The sequence below is a fragment of the Protopterus annectens genome, chromosome 8.part1 (genome assembly GCF_019279795.1).
Source record: "Protopterus annectens isolate FY-2018-M chromosome 8.part1, PAN1.0, whole genome shotgun sequence".
Lineage (NCBI taxonomy): Eukaryota > Metazoa > Chordata > Ceratodontiformes > Protopteridae > Protopterus > Protopterus annectens.
This window is the reverse complement of record NC_056742.1, coordinates 208,063,321-208,076,361: the sequence shown is the minus strand read 5'-3', so window position 1 is coordinate 208,076,361 and position 13,041 is coordinate 208,063,321.

Below are 13,041 nucleotides of genomic sequence, written 5' to 3'. Positions count from 1 at the left end.
TAATTTAGCATTACCCACACCCAGGCGTGGTTATTATTATCTATGACATTATTTAAGAAAAGAAACTGTTACTTTTCTTAAATAATGGCATAGTATAATGCCTGTTTACTGCCCTTCCGCAGATGTCTGGCATCCGGCAGTTCTGATGTACTGCGCCTGCGCAGTACATCAGAGTTGAGCAGCAACGGAGAAAGCAAGATCTCCGTTGCTTTTTATCTCGCTATGTTAAATGAGTTTAACATAGCGACAGTTTTAAAATAAGCAACGGACATCTCCGTTGCTTATTTTAACTGTCTCGCTATGTTAAACTCATTTAACATAGCGAGATAAAAGCAACGGAGATCTTGCTTTCTCCGTTGCTTTTAAACACTGCCTCGCTATGTTAAATGGGTTTAACATAGTGAGGCAGCTTTAAAATAAGCAACGGAGATCTCCGTTGCTTATTTTAAAGCTGTCTCGCTATGTTAAACCCATTTAACATAGCGAGACAGTGTTTAAAAAAAAAGAGTTATACTAATGGAAAAAAGTCCGGGCGACGGACCTTTTTCCATTAGTATAACTCGATTTACAACGGGCACGCTGGCCAATCAGCGTGCACGTTTTGGGGGGATCATGGTATAATACACATTTGTTGACCAGGGTAGTGTAGCAAGTCCAAATGTAAGGTATCAGTGTAGTACAGATGTGAAACCCCCACATAAACACAGGTGTCCCAGACAGTATAGCCACAAAAGAATGTAATGTAATGAAAGTACATAAAATGAGAATAATTATAATAATAATGATAATAATAATTATAATAAGTAATAATACTAATGATAGTCCATAAAATAACAGCTGAGCAAAGCTAAACTGAGCTCAGCTGTACTTAGCTGGAGTAAGCATTGCTGAAATATATATATGCTTTGCAAGAATTAGCATAGCTAAAAGGATTTGCACACTAGTATGCAGGGCTTAGTATCTACCCCTTTAAGCAATGCTTACCTATGCTAAGCATGTGTGCACTTAGCTTAGCTTAGATTAGCATATTCAAAACTGTCCATTTACCGGAAAGGGCAGGAAATCAGCCTTATTTAAACCTCACAGACAGGAATACAGCCCATAACCAATTGCAGCTCCCCACTGTAGGCACTATGGCTGGTGTTGGTGAAGGTGTCCGATTTTGGGTGCAGAGCTGGGGCATTCAGGAGTCCAGGATCATGGTCGGACTCCTTGTAGAAAACCATGACATGAGACTGCTGCAGGACCAGTACCAGTGCTCCTAATACAAAGTGCAGGTCTGGGAACATCTCACCTGCAATCTCACCATTGCCACCGGCATCCCTTGGACTGGTGAGCAGGTCTGGCACCACTTTTCTGACTTGAACTGGAGGAAGAGGGAGCTGTTGGACCAGTGGGTCCAAGATACCTGGGCTGGGAATGCTCCTGTCATGTGTAAATATCATTCACAATAACTGATTTTCAAATTTCAGCTTGTGTATGTGATGGATAGGTATGCATAAATGTTTTTCTTATCACCTGTATAGCTGCAGGTGAAAGGGCTGCCAACTTGGATGCCCATGTCAGCAGGCTGCTAAGGCTGCACCGCGAGGTTGGTGAGTAACAATCTAGCTTGTAGTATTCAGGGCAAATAAATAAAAATGAGTATTATGTCACCTTGCAGAATATAAAAATGGGTATGGTATGTACTGAATAAACAAGCTCATAGGACAGTAATACTGAAATACAGGTCATATATCAATAAAATTGTAAGTACTTGTCAATAAAAGTCAAAACCCTAGACTGGTTGAGTTTACTTTGGTACTGTATGAAATGAAATCTGTACAGTTTATGCATAGCAACTATAGTTCTGAAAACATTAAACAATCAAGGGTCATTTGACAAAGACTGTGGAGTTATAAAACAGGAGATTAACTACATGAAAAATTGCATGCACCAAGATCTGATATCTGAATAGCAATGTTGTGTTAACCAGAGTTTTCTGCATTGTGCTATACAAGACATATGGGCTATGCATGAATGCCAGAATTACAACTTCAAATTGTACAACCAAGAGAGTATTAGACAGAAAACAGTCAAACAAAAGGCAGCAGTTCTTCAAGAGCTCATTCTGATGAAACACACATCTGTTGTATTTTTGGCACAAACAGGCATGGTTCAAATCCCAAGAGTGGTAGTAAGGTGTATGCATAATTTCACCCAGGATTTTGTGAATATGTGTAGAAACAGTCAGGTAGTGTTAACATAAATTTTCTCCATGTCTGCCAGGTAAGAAGAGGTATAAAGTAGCTATAATAAGGCTGTAGTTATACTGTGTCCAACAGCCACTGTCCAACCCCAAGGCTGCAAATGACAGCAAGATAAGTACATACACCAAGTAGTCTCGACCAAGAAATGTTATTCAAGTGTCACACTGTCAACAACCAGGATGATTGATAGAAATCAAGCCTGAGTATGTCTGTAGCAGACACACACACACACACACACACACACACACACACACACACACACACACACACACACACACATAGTACGAGTCCATATATGTAACCCTGACTATGTGAATATGGGTTGAAACAGTCAGGTAGTGTTAACAGAAATTTCCCCCAAAGGTCTGTCAGGTAAGAAAAGGTATAAAGTAGCTATAAGAATGCTGTAATTATACACTGTGTACAAAAATACCACTGCCCAACCCAAGGCAATAAGTTGTTGTAAAGTGAAGTAATACCTGTAGAGTAATGATTAGAGCAATGATCCTTAAAGTTGTGAGCACTTCAAGCATATACAGATGTTAATTGACATCTCTCTCTCTCCCCCACACCTTATCTGCACCAATAATCTAAACGCATAAATTAATGGGTATGTTTCCCACCAAATCTACTGTTGGGATGCATGTCCTATTGTTCTACAAATATCGAAATGTTTTTCTACTGATGTTCCCTGTTCATATACTATCATTGGTGGCCTCTTGCTATCAATGTAACCTGCATGCCGTTATAATGCCCACTGTGCTACCATATATGCAGTTGTTCTGTTTGCTATGCAAGTGTTCTAAATATGTTGTTTTGGGTTAATGGGAATACCTATGCATGCTGCTATAACTAATCCTGGAATGTGTTTTTTCATGACTAACCAACATATATTGTAAAACTGCAACACCATGGCATGTCTGGGAAGACTGATCCCAGCAGTTCCGCCTGTCCTGCCTCAACTGGCCCTGGCACCGGGCCTCAGTACATCTGGGACCCACCCCGAGGCCTCCTTGTCTGCTGGTCCTTCACCACCTTCGGGTGGTACCACCTCAGGGGATGGGGCTCACTCCCCACTGGATGTGGGTGTAGACAGGATCCTGTCACCCAAAGCCAGGTCCAGGGATTAGTGTGTATCAAGCTTTGAAAGGAATTTGGAGATTGGCTACTTCTGCTTGAGGGCTGCGTGACACATCTGGAGGGTCAGCCTGCCCCTACTGCTCAGCCCCCAGCACAGCCACCTTCGGGGCTGTGAAGGTGCAGTGGTGACTGTCCATGGGTGGGGACCTCAGTCCCACTGTATCCATTTCGGGGCACGTGGGCATCCGATTCCCAAGTACCCCACCTCATCCAATGTATTTACCCACCACATGTGTCATATACCACTCCTGTCTGCTGTCTTGTTTGACTTATCTGTCTTCCTACCCAACCTACCTCCACAAATATACCTACTATCCTTCCCCAACATCCCATTCTCGCCTTAAAAAAAGCGTAATCTGTCCCGACAAAAAAATGTTGCCATATACATAGCTGTCCATTTCACACACGTGTCCACTGGACACATGTAATCTGGTCTAATTGGATTCACAACACATTATTGTTGTCCTCACTCCTCTCTCAGGGGTTTGAGTGTCCAAATTTACCTCCAAATTCTGTATATATGCACACCTGTTGCTGTAGAAGAAATGGACAGCTATGGACCTTCCCTACACCCATCCTGCACATCCCTAGCTACCTTTCATAATGCTTTTCCCTCTACATGCCCCCTTTTTTCACCCCTTTCCTATCGACCCTTTTTACATTTAGATATATCTATGTACATAAAATAAATAAATAAATAAAATATAAATATATATATATATATATATATATATATATATATATATATATATATACACATATATATGTTTACATATATATGTTTACATATATATGCTTACATATATATGTATTGGAGTTGCACATCAGATCCATACTCCAAAGCTCTTACTGTAACAAATCTGTCCAAAGGATGTCAAAAATGGGGTTGAAGGGGCCCAAAATAGGGACATCTTTGAAATAGTGCCCTTATCCTTCTGTCAACAGCAGCAACTGTTCTATTTGGAACAAAAGTATCAGTCCTGCCAAGTTTTGAACCAAGGGCCCTGTACACCATACTCAGAGAAATGGTACCACTACACCATGTGAACTGTAAAAAGTACTTATACTTTTCCAAACATATCAGTCAGTAGAGTCATTCAACAGTAGGGAAAAGATTCAGTAGAATCAGTCAGGGTTTCTATATATACATGTATTTATGTATGGTGATGCATATATGTGGACAAATACAGACACAAAATATATCTATAGAGATATACATGTAAGATATATACATATATAAGTAAATATATATATATATATATATATATATATATATATATATATATATATATATATATATAGATAGATAGATAGAAAAGTATATAAACACATACACACACACATTATACATAAATATACCGAAATATATAACAGCTACAAAAAAATGCAGTCTAAGGGTCATGCTCAACACTAGAGGTCTAAATCTCAAAAAGTACTCACTCGAAGCACTCCTTATTAACAAAGGATGCTCACACGTCCAAACTGGTAGCCCAACATAATGCATCACAGATACTGCAGATATAGCTAAGATAGGATAAGACAGCAATTCAAGTTGTAGCCTGCTATAGGTCCCCAACCATGTCCCAAGAGTCAAACCCCACGTTCCTAAGTGCCCTGGAGAATATTACTGTCCAACCTAACACTATCATACAGTCATACTGGTTTAACTCAACTACCCCTCCATTAACTGTGAAAGCTACCTATGTATCAATGTACTTGCCCAATGTTGCCTGGAATGCATCAATTCCAATGGCCTGTACCAGCTCATTTTTACACCCACTGCAGGTAGCAACATCATTGACCTAGTCAGTACTAACATGGGCGACTGTTGCTGTACACCAGTAGTCAACTCCACCATGGTTAAATCTGACCACAATGTCATCACCTAAGAAGTGCACATCCCTTCCACCCCCTGCAAAGGTAACCATCATATAAAACCTTTCCAAAGCCAACTTTGACCCCAAAGATCAGCAGTGGCTAACTTTATGGCACCCTTGCAAATGGAGATAAGTTGCATGACCTCCAAACACAGACCAATGCAGTACAAACAAGTATACAAATGCATGGATTTCACCATATCCAATCTTCCCTACACCCATCCTGCACATCCCTAGCTACCTTTCATAATGCTTTTCCTCTACATGCCCCCTTTTTTCACCCCTTTCCTATCAACCCTTTTTACATTTAGATATATCTATGTACATAAAAAAATAAATAAATAAATAAATAAAATATATATATATATATATATATATATATATATATATATATATATATATATATACACATATATATGTTTACATATATATGTTTACATATATATGCTTACATATATATGTATTGGAGTTGCACATCAGATCCATACTCCAAAGCTCTTACTGTAACAAATCTGTCCAAAGGATGTCAAAATGGGGTTGAAGGGCCCAAAATAGGGACATCTTTGAAATAGTGCCCTTATCCTTCTGTCAACAGCAGCAACTGTTCTATTTGGAACAAAAGTATCAGTCCTGCCAAGTTTTGAACCAAGGGCCCTGTACACCATACTCAGAGAAATGGTACCACTACACCATGTGAACTGTAAAAGTACTTATGCTTTTCCAAACATATCAGTCAGTAGAGTCATTCAACAGTAGGGAAAAGATTCAGTAGAATCAGTCAGGGTTTCTATATATACATGTATTTATGTATGGTGATGCATATATGTGGACAAATACAGACACAAAATATATCTATAGAGATATACATGTAAGATATATACATATATAAGTAAATATATATATATATATATATATATATATATATATATATATATATATATATATATATATAGCTAGCTAGATAGAAAAGTATATAAACACATACACACACACATACGTATACATAAATATACCGAAATATATAACAGCTACAAAAAAATGCAGTCTAAGGGTCATGCTCAACACTAGAAGTCTAAATCTCAAAAAGTACTCACTCGAAGCACTCCTTATTAACAAAGGATGCTCACACGTCCAAACTGGTAGCCCAACATAATGCATCACAGATACTGCAGATATAGCTAAGATAGGATAAGACAGCAATTCAAGTTGTAGCCTGCTATAGGTCCCCAACCATGTCCCAAGAGTCAAACCCCACGTTCCTAAGTGCCCTGGAGAATATTACTGTCCAACCTAACACTATCATACAGTCATACTGGTTTAACTCAACTACCCCTCCATTAACTGTGAAAGCTACCTATGTATCAATGTACTTGCCCAGTGTTGCCTGGAATGCATCAATTCCAATGGCCTGTACCAGCTCATTTTTACACCCACTGCAGGTAGCAACATCATTGACCTAGTCAGTACTAACATGGGCGACTGTTGCTGTACACCAGTAGTCAACTCCACCATGGTTAAATCTAACCACAATGTCATCACCTAAGTGCACATCCTTCCACCCCCTGCAAAGGTAACCATCATATAAAACCTTTCCAAAGCCAACTTTGACCCCAAAGATCAGCAGTGGCTAACTTTATGGCACCCTTGCAAATGGAGATAAGTTGCATGACCTCCAAACACAGACCAATGCAGTACAAACAAGTATACAAATGCATGGATTTCACCATACCCAATAAAACCAAGACGCTCCCCTCCAGAAAAGGGAAGCCAATCTGATGGTCCCCTGCCCAAACAACTCTACAACAGAAGGAGGAAACTGATATGGAATAAGGTGAAGTTGCAAGACTGGAAAAAAAACCCTTATCAGCCTCAACAAAAAGATGAGATTCTTCATGAAATACTCTAAAGCTAGCTATGAAAACAGAATTGCAGCACACAGTAAATAAATCCACAAGGTCTCCTATAGTTATTTAAAGAATCTCCACAGCAATACCAACATGTGCTCTGAGCTACTGCACAATGTTAACTCCTATACTGAGGCAACAGCTATTGCCAATATACTGGCACACAGATTTAGTGGCAACTTTACCCTTCTCCCCACCCCCGAAGGACCAATCACAATAACAGTACACTGCCAAGCACCCAGTAGTACTGCTGCTTTGGTTAACACACCACTGTCCAAGGCCAAGAATACAGCTTCTATTGGACCTGGCAATATCGCTGGCTGTCTTCTGCATGAACTTCAGAGTGAACTGGCACCTCACCTGTGTGCCCTGTTCAATCACAGACTCACCTCAGGCTTTGTCCCTACTGATTGGTGCACTGCTATAATTATCCCTCTCCACACAGGAGGAGTGGCTGCAGACTCTGGGAAGTATCACCTGATTAGCCTGACTAGGCTGTCATGCAAAGTTATGGAAAGCATTGTCATGGACCTAGGAAACAGGGATATGGGAATCTTCAGACAAAGGATCCCGCACAGTTTGCTTTTGTGAAGGGTAGATCATGCCTGTTCAATCAACCTGGTCGACTTCTTTGAGTCAGTCACCAGAGCAGTGGATGAAGGCAAGGTGGTTCATACAGCCTACCTCAATCTGGCCAAGCCTTTTGCTAACATTGCCCACTCACGGTTGATGGATAAACTCACTAAGCTACGCATCAACCCCTATAACCGTAAGTGGGTTGCAAACTGTCTCACAGATAGAACCCACACTGTGAAAGTAGCTGAACCCAAGTCAGACCACTGACCAGTCGTGTGGAGTTCCACAGGGTTCAGTCCTGGGACCTCTCTTGTTTGGAATCAAATTCTCTGAAGTCCATGCCAACATGAAGGGACTCTGGCTGACAATGTTTGCAGATGATTGCAAGCTGGGAGCTATTAACTACGTAAGTGATGTTGACATCCTACAGAAAGGCCTCACTGAGACCAATGGCTAGTGTCAGAGCCATGGCTTTAAGCTCAATGTCAATGAATGTGTTGTCATCCCCCTTTGGGATTTCAGGCACTACAGGGATGTTACAGCATCAAGAATCAGACACCAATGTGAAAGTGCATATCCATAACCAATTCCACCACAGTCACAGTCACATACTGGTAGGTTGGGTGAACAGTAGGGTATACAGACTGTGTGAAGAAGTACATAATAGTTTTCCAGTCACACACTACCCTACATATAGTGGTCCAATTCTCAGAGTAGTCTGAATCCTGGCCATGGTACAGGACACATCTCAGTCTTCTGCTACAATGGCATACAGCCAATAGACCAGCAGACACTGGAGCAGCATGCACAGTCAGATAAAAGGAGCCATAACACTTACATCTAGCCCTCCATACAGAGCGCAAATAACATGCACTGATGACATGTGTACACTATCCTGACAGTCTGTCAACAATGGCCAGACATGCACAGACCTCTCAAATGTACAGTTCACCTCAGAATGTACAGGCTCTCGACTGATATATGTGGCCTCTTCCCTGTGACATGTCTGTGGGTCTATTAAATCACTGGGATGGTAGGAGGAATGCAGGCAAGAAATAATGCTACTAAATACATCTGAGACTCATAGTGCATGACACCTGGACAAAGCCTGACATCATTTGGAGATAGTGGCACAAACACAGTCATAGATTGTACATATCGGTGTCAGAAATTTAGACAGTTGCTGATGTTACTGGGTTTGTTGTAACATAGCTTTCATGAGGAATATGAAGGCAGTAATACCAATGGAATTTAGTATTCACTGACTGCATTCCCCAGAGTACCTGAATGATTTTCCAAGGACAAAACTGCCTGGGAAGCAGACAAAACATAACAGGCAAACATGTGGCCAGTCTGTGAACAGCATGCCATTGGAGACATATCATTGTCAGACATGAAGTCACTCACTAAATGCATGTTCACATAAACCCTCTCATCCTATCAACCCAACATGTGTATAGCAGCACTGATGATGACATAGAATTTGTTTACAATTCTGGAGATATGTCCCCCATGTTGTTGTGCTGCCTCCACATATCCTGTCCTGTGAAGTATTCCCACCTACTGTCTGTGAATCTGTAGCCCACCACCTCTGTAATGTCCCTCACACAGGCAAGGAATTGGGTCAAGGCCCACATGAAGGATGTCCAATTTGTTGGAGCTAGCAGCAGTGCCCAGGCCCATAGCACAAAACTATGTGGGCATCTACATAGTTGTATGGCCTTAGAAATACCTGACATCTGCACAACTGCACAGAGGAGAGACAGGAAGTGGACAGCAAACATGTTATGCATTAGGATGAATGTCCTGAAGGATAGAAGTCTGAAAGTGAAATGTATGCCATTACTACATGACAGCAGTCCTCAATGACATGGGCAAAAAACATAGTACTCTACAGTTTATATAATGATATCATATTAATATCCAGTAGGCGATACACAAAACATACAAGCTGAAACACCAAGAACAAGATAGCGTAGTACTCAGAGTCCCAGCTCTGCATGCAGAGGTGCATGGTTGCAGTACTAAAATAGGCAATCTAATTTTACATGACAAAGCAGTGTCAACAGTATTGACTTCATAATACAATATGTGTGGAATCATCTTCATTAACCAGTGTTCTGTAGCTGGTGTAACATGCAAGTGGGTGCATATAACATGTGATACTACCCATGTATAAGAAATAATAAATAAAACATACTACTCATGTATACCCAAGTGTCCTGGACAGTATATTCACTCCCCTTGCTACTGTAATGAGAGTACATAAAAGCATGCTATGTACAGGACATTAAATAAACTTATTACATGATGTTATTACTCTGCTATTTTATGAGAGTGGAATGTGAGCAATGGTTACCAGGGCAGAGCTATGCTTAGCAGGTTTACACATTGCTTAAATATGAATAATAACCAGTAGTTAGCTCTGCTAAGCATACTTGCGCACTGGCAAGTGTCGGTAAGTGAAGCCTACAGTTTAAGCGCCTATCAGTTTAACCATCTTTTAGCATCACTTAGCACCATGCAAACCTGCACAAACCCACTTACAACTGCTTAAACGTGCTTTTAGTCACTCTGTATCCAGCAGCCCAGCTTTTGGCCAGCAACAAAATAATCAGCCGTGCTCAGTCTTGAGCCCAGGATGCTATACATCATAGTCAGCAATTTACCACTAGGCCATTTTAGCTGTGAAATGTCAGGATGTTTTTTTACAACATATCATGCAGTACAGTCAGTTTACAATAGGAACGACACACTGTGGAATGAGGAATGATTCTTATCTACAAATATATACATGAAAAAAATATTTACATATATAGAGGGATAGTTAGATATGTGTGGAGATACATATGTATGTATAACAATATATATATATATATATATATATATATATATATATATATATATATATATATATATATATATATATATATATATTACCAAGAAGTACTGACATGTATACAGTGTGTGTGTGTGTGTGTGTGTGTGTGTGTGTGTGTGTATATATATATATATATATATATATATATATATATATATATATATATATATATATATATATATATATATATATATATATATATATATATATATATATATATATATATATATATATATATATATACATATACATATATATATATATATATATATATATATATATATATGCATGTCCCTAAATTCCCCTACAAACATATGCTGCTGATAGACCACCCATAACTGGTGCAGCATGCACAGCTGGATACAAAAGGACCCATGACACTTGCATCTGTCCCCACCAGTCCAAATAATAAGTGAATAGTACGCGGCTACAAAATCATGAAAGGCCATGTACAATGGCCAGACATATACAGTGACCTCTTAGCAAAACAACTACAGTAAGTGAAGATAGTAAACAAAAATGCAAACAGCCAGTAATTCACACAAGTTCATTTTACTATGATGTATTTGCAAAGCCTTCAAGGAGTAACACATTACAATAAATACTTGCCTTAATTAGAAGACGCAATTAACACTTAAGCATACTTAAATACACAGCCTCCATTTACAATCCTCATTCAACCCCCTAGGTATCACATTTAAAAACATACATTGATTCTGTACATACCAACTGTTCTTTTATGACTGTTTGATCAAACTAAGAAACAGACTTTTTCCAAAGCAGTACCTTGTAAGCCACTACACTTAATTATATGAATATACACAGCCTCCAATTAAACAACTCATTTAACGTCCTAGGGGATAATGTATCACATTTAAAAATTTAAACTGATTCTGTACATAACAAATGTTCTTTCATGACTACTACCCCATGGTGATAATTATTAAAATGTACAGCCATAGAACTGTCTTCTTACTCATCAATAATATGCCTCACATGTTCTAACAGCCTAGTTTTAAAACACTTGTTACTCTCCACCACATTAAACATGTTACAAGGGCATCTAAGAGCCTTTTCCATACACTAACCTCTTTGAATGTACAGAGTCCCACATGTTGTCTACTCTTTCCCTCAGCAGGCATGACAGTACAAAATAATAGTAGACATTGACTATCAACCTCCTACGGTATGGCATCTGTACAAAGCCTGACATAATCTGGGATAGAGGCCCAAAACATGTCCATAGTTGAAATATTGCTATTGCTGGTGTTACAGGATTTGTTGTAACATATCTTTTCTGAGGGATATAGTCTGAAGCACAAATGGATATTGGCATTTACTGATTGCAATCGCCGAGTATGCTACTGATTTGCCAAGGACAACACCTGTCTGGGGAACAGACCAAATATAATAGGCAAACCTCTGGACATAATGTGGATAACCCTACAGTTCAGAGCTATGCAGACACATAACTTTTTCAGACTGAAACCCATGCAGAAGTAGCATGCAGACAAACCCTGTTAAACAAGCATTATTCAAAACATATAACAGCAATACTCGCATTCTGCCCCTAAATCTTGAATCTTCTCCAACATTTAGTTTGCTTGTCTCCACAGGTCTTATTATAAGAGGTATTAGCTCACACACCTCCACAATGTTTTCCTCACAGGTAAGGAATGGGCCAACACCCACATGGAGTACTGAATTATAGTAGTGTGTTGCCATGACATTGCCTATTGGAATAACTACACAGCTTCTCCACATGCAATCAGCAACTGGGGAACACCATTTGGTGCTCAGGCCATCACATGGTCATAAGCATTACCTACAAAAGACAAGCTGCCATCTATTCAAACCACTTCTGTCATAGACAGTCCATCAGTGCAAAGCTCAAGTAGTGTGAGAAATAAAAAAAGGATATATCTGTGAAAATTCCAGAAGAAAGAAAAAGGTATGTGAAACAAGTAGGCATGCAACTGAATGCAGTAGGTGGTCTGTAATAATGGAAAATAGGGTTTGAAAGCATATGTCTCAACAAGACTTGCTGTACTGATGTACTGCTGAACAACACTGATGGCCAGAGCATGTGGCTCTGTCTGTAGTAACTAGGCCAGCTACTGCAATGTTGTACATATCCATATGTTACCTGTGCATATAACTATGATACACATTTTGTCTTGTAAATATAAGACAGCTATACAGAGCATGTGCAGAGTAAAGTACTGCTGCAGATGTGTGTGTTGAACTGCATGTTATATACTGAGCTCATACCATTCAAATGTCCAGTGTTCTGCACACTGACCATATATGTGCCTCATATTTGTAGTTATTTACCCATAGGGTTGTGTTATGTCTGTCAAATCCTTGTCAAATCTGTGAAAACTGACATTACAACACCCCCCTTCATTGTCCTC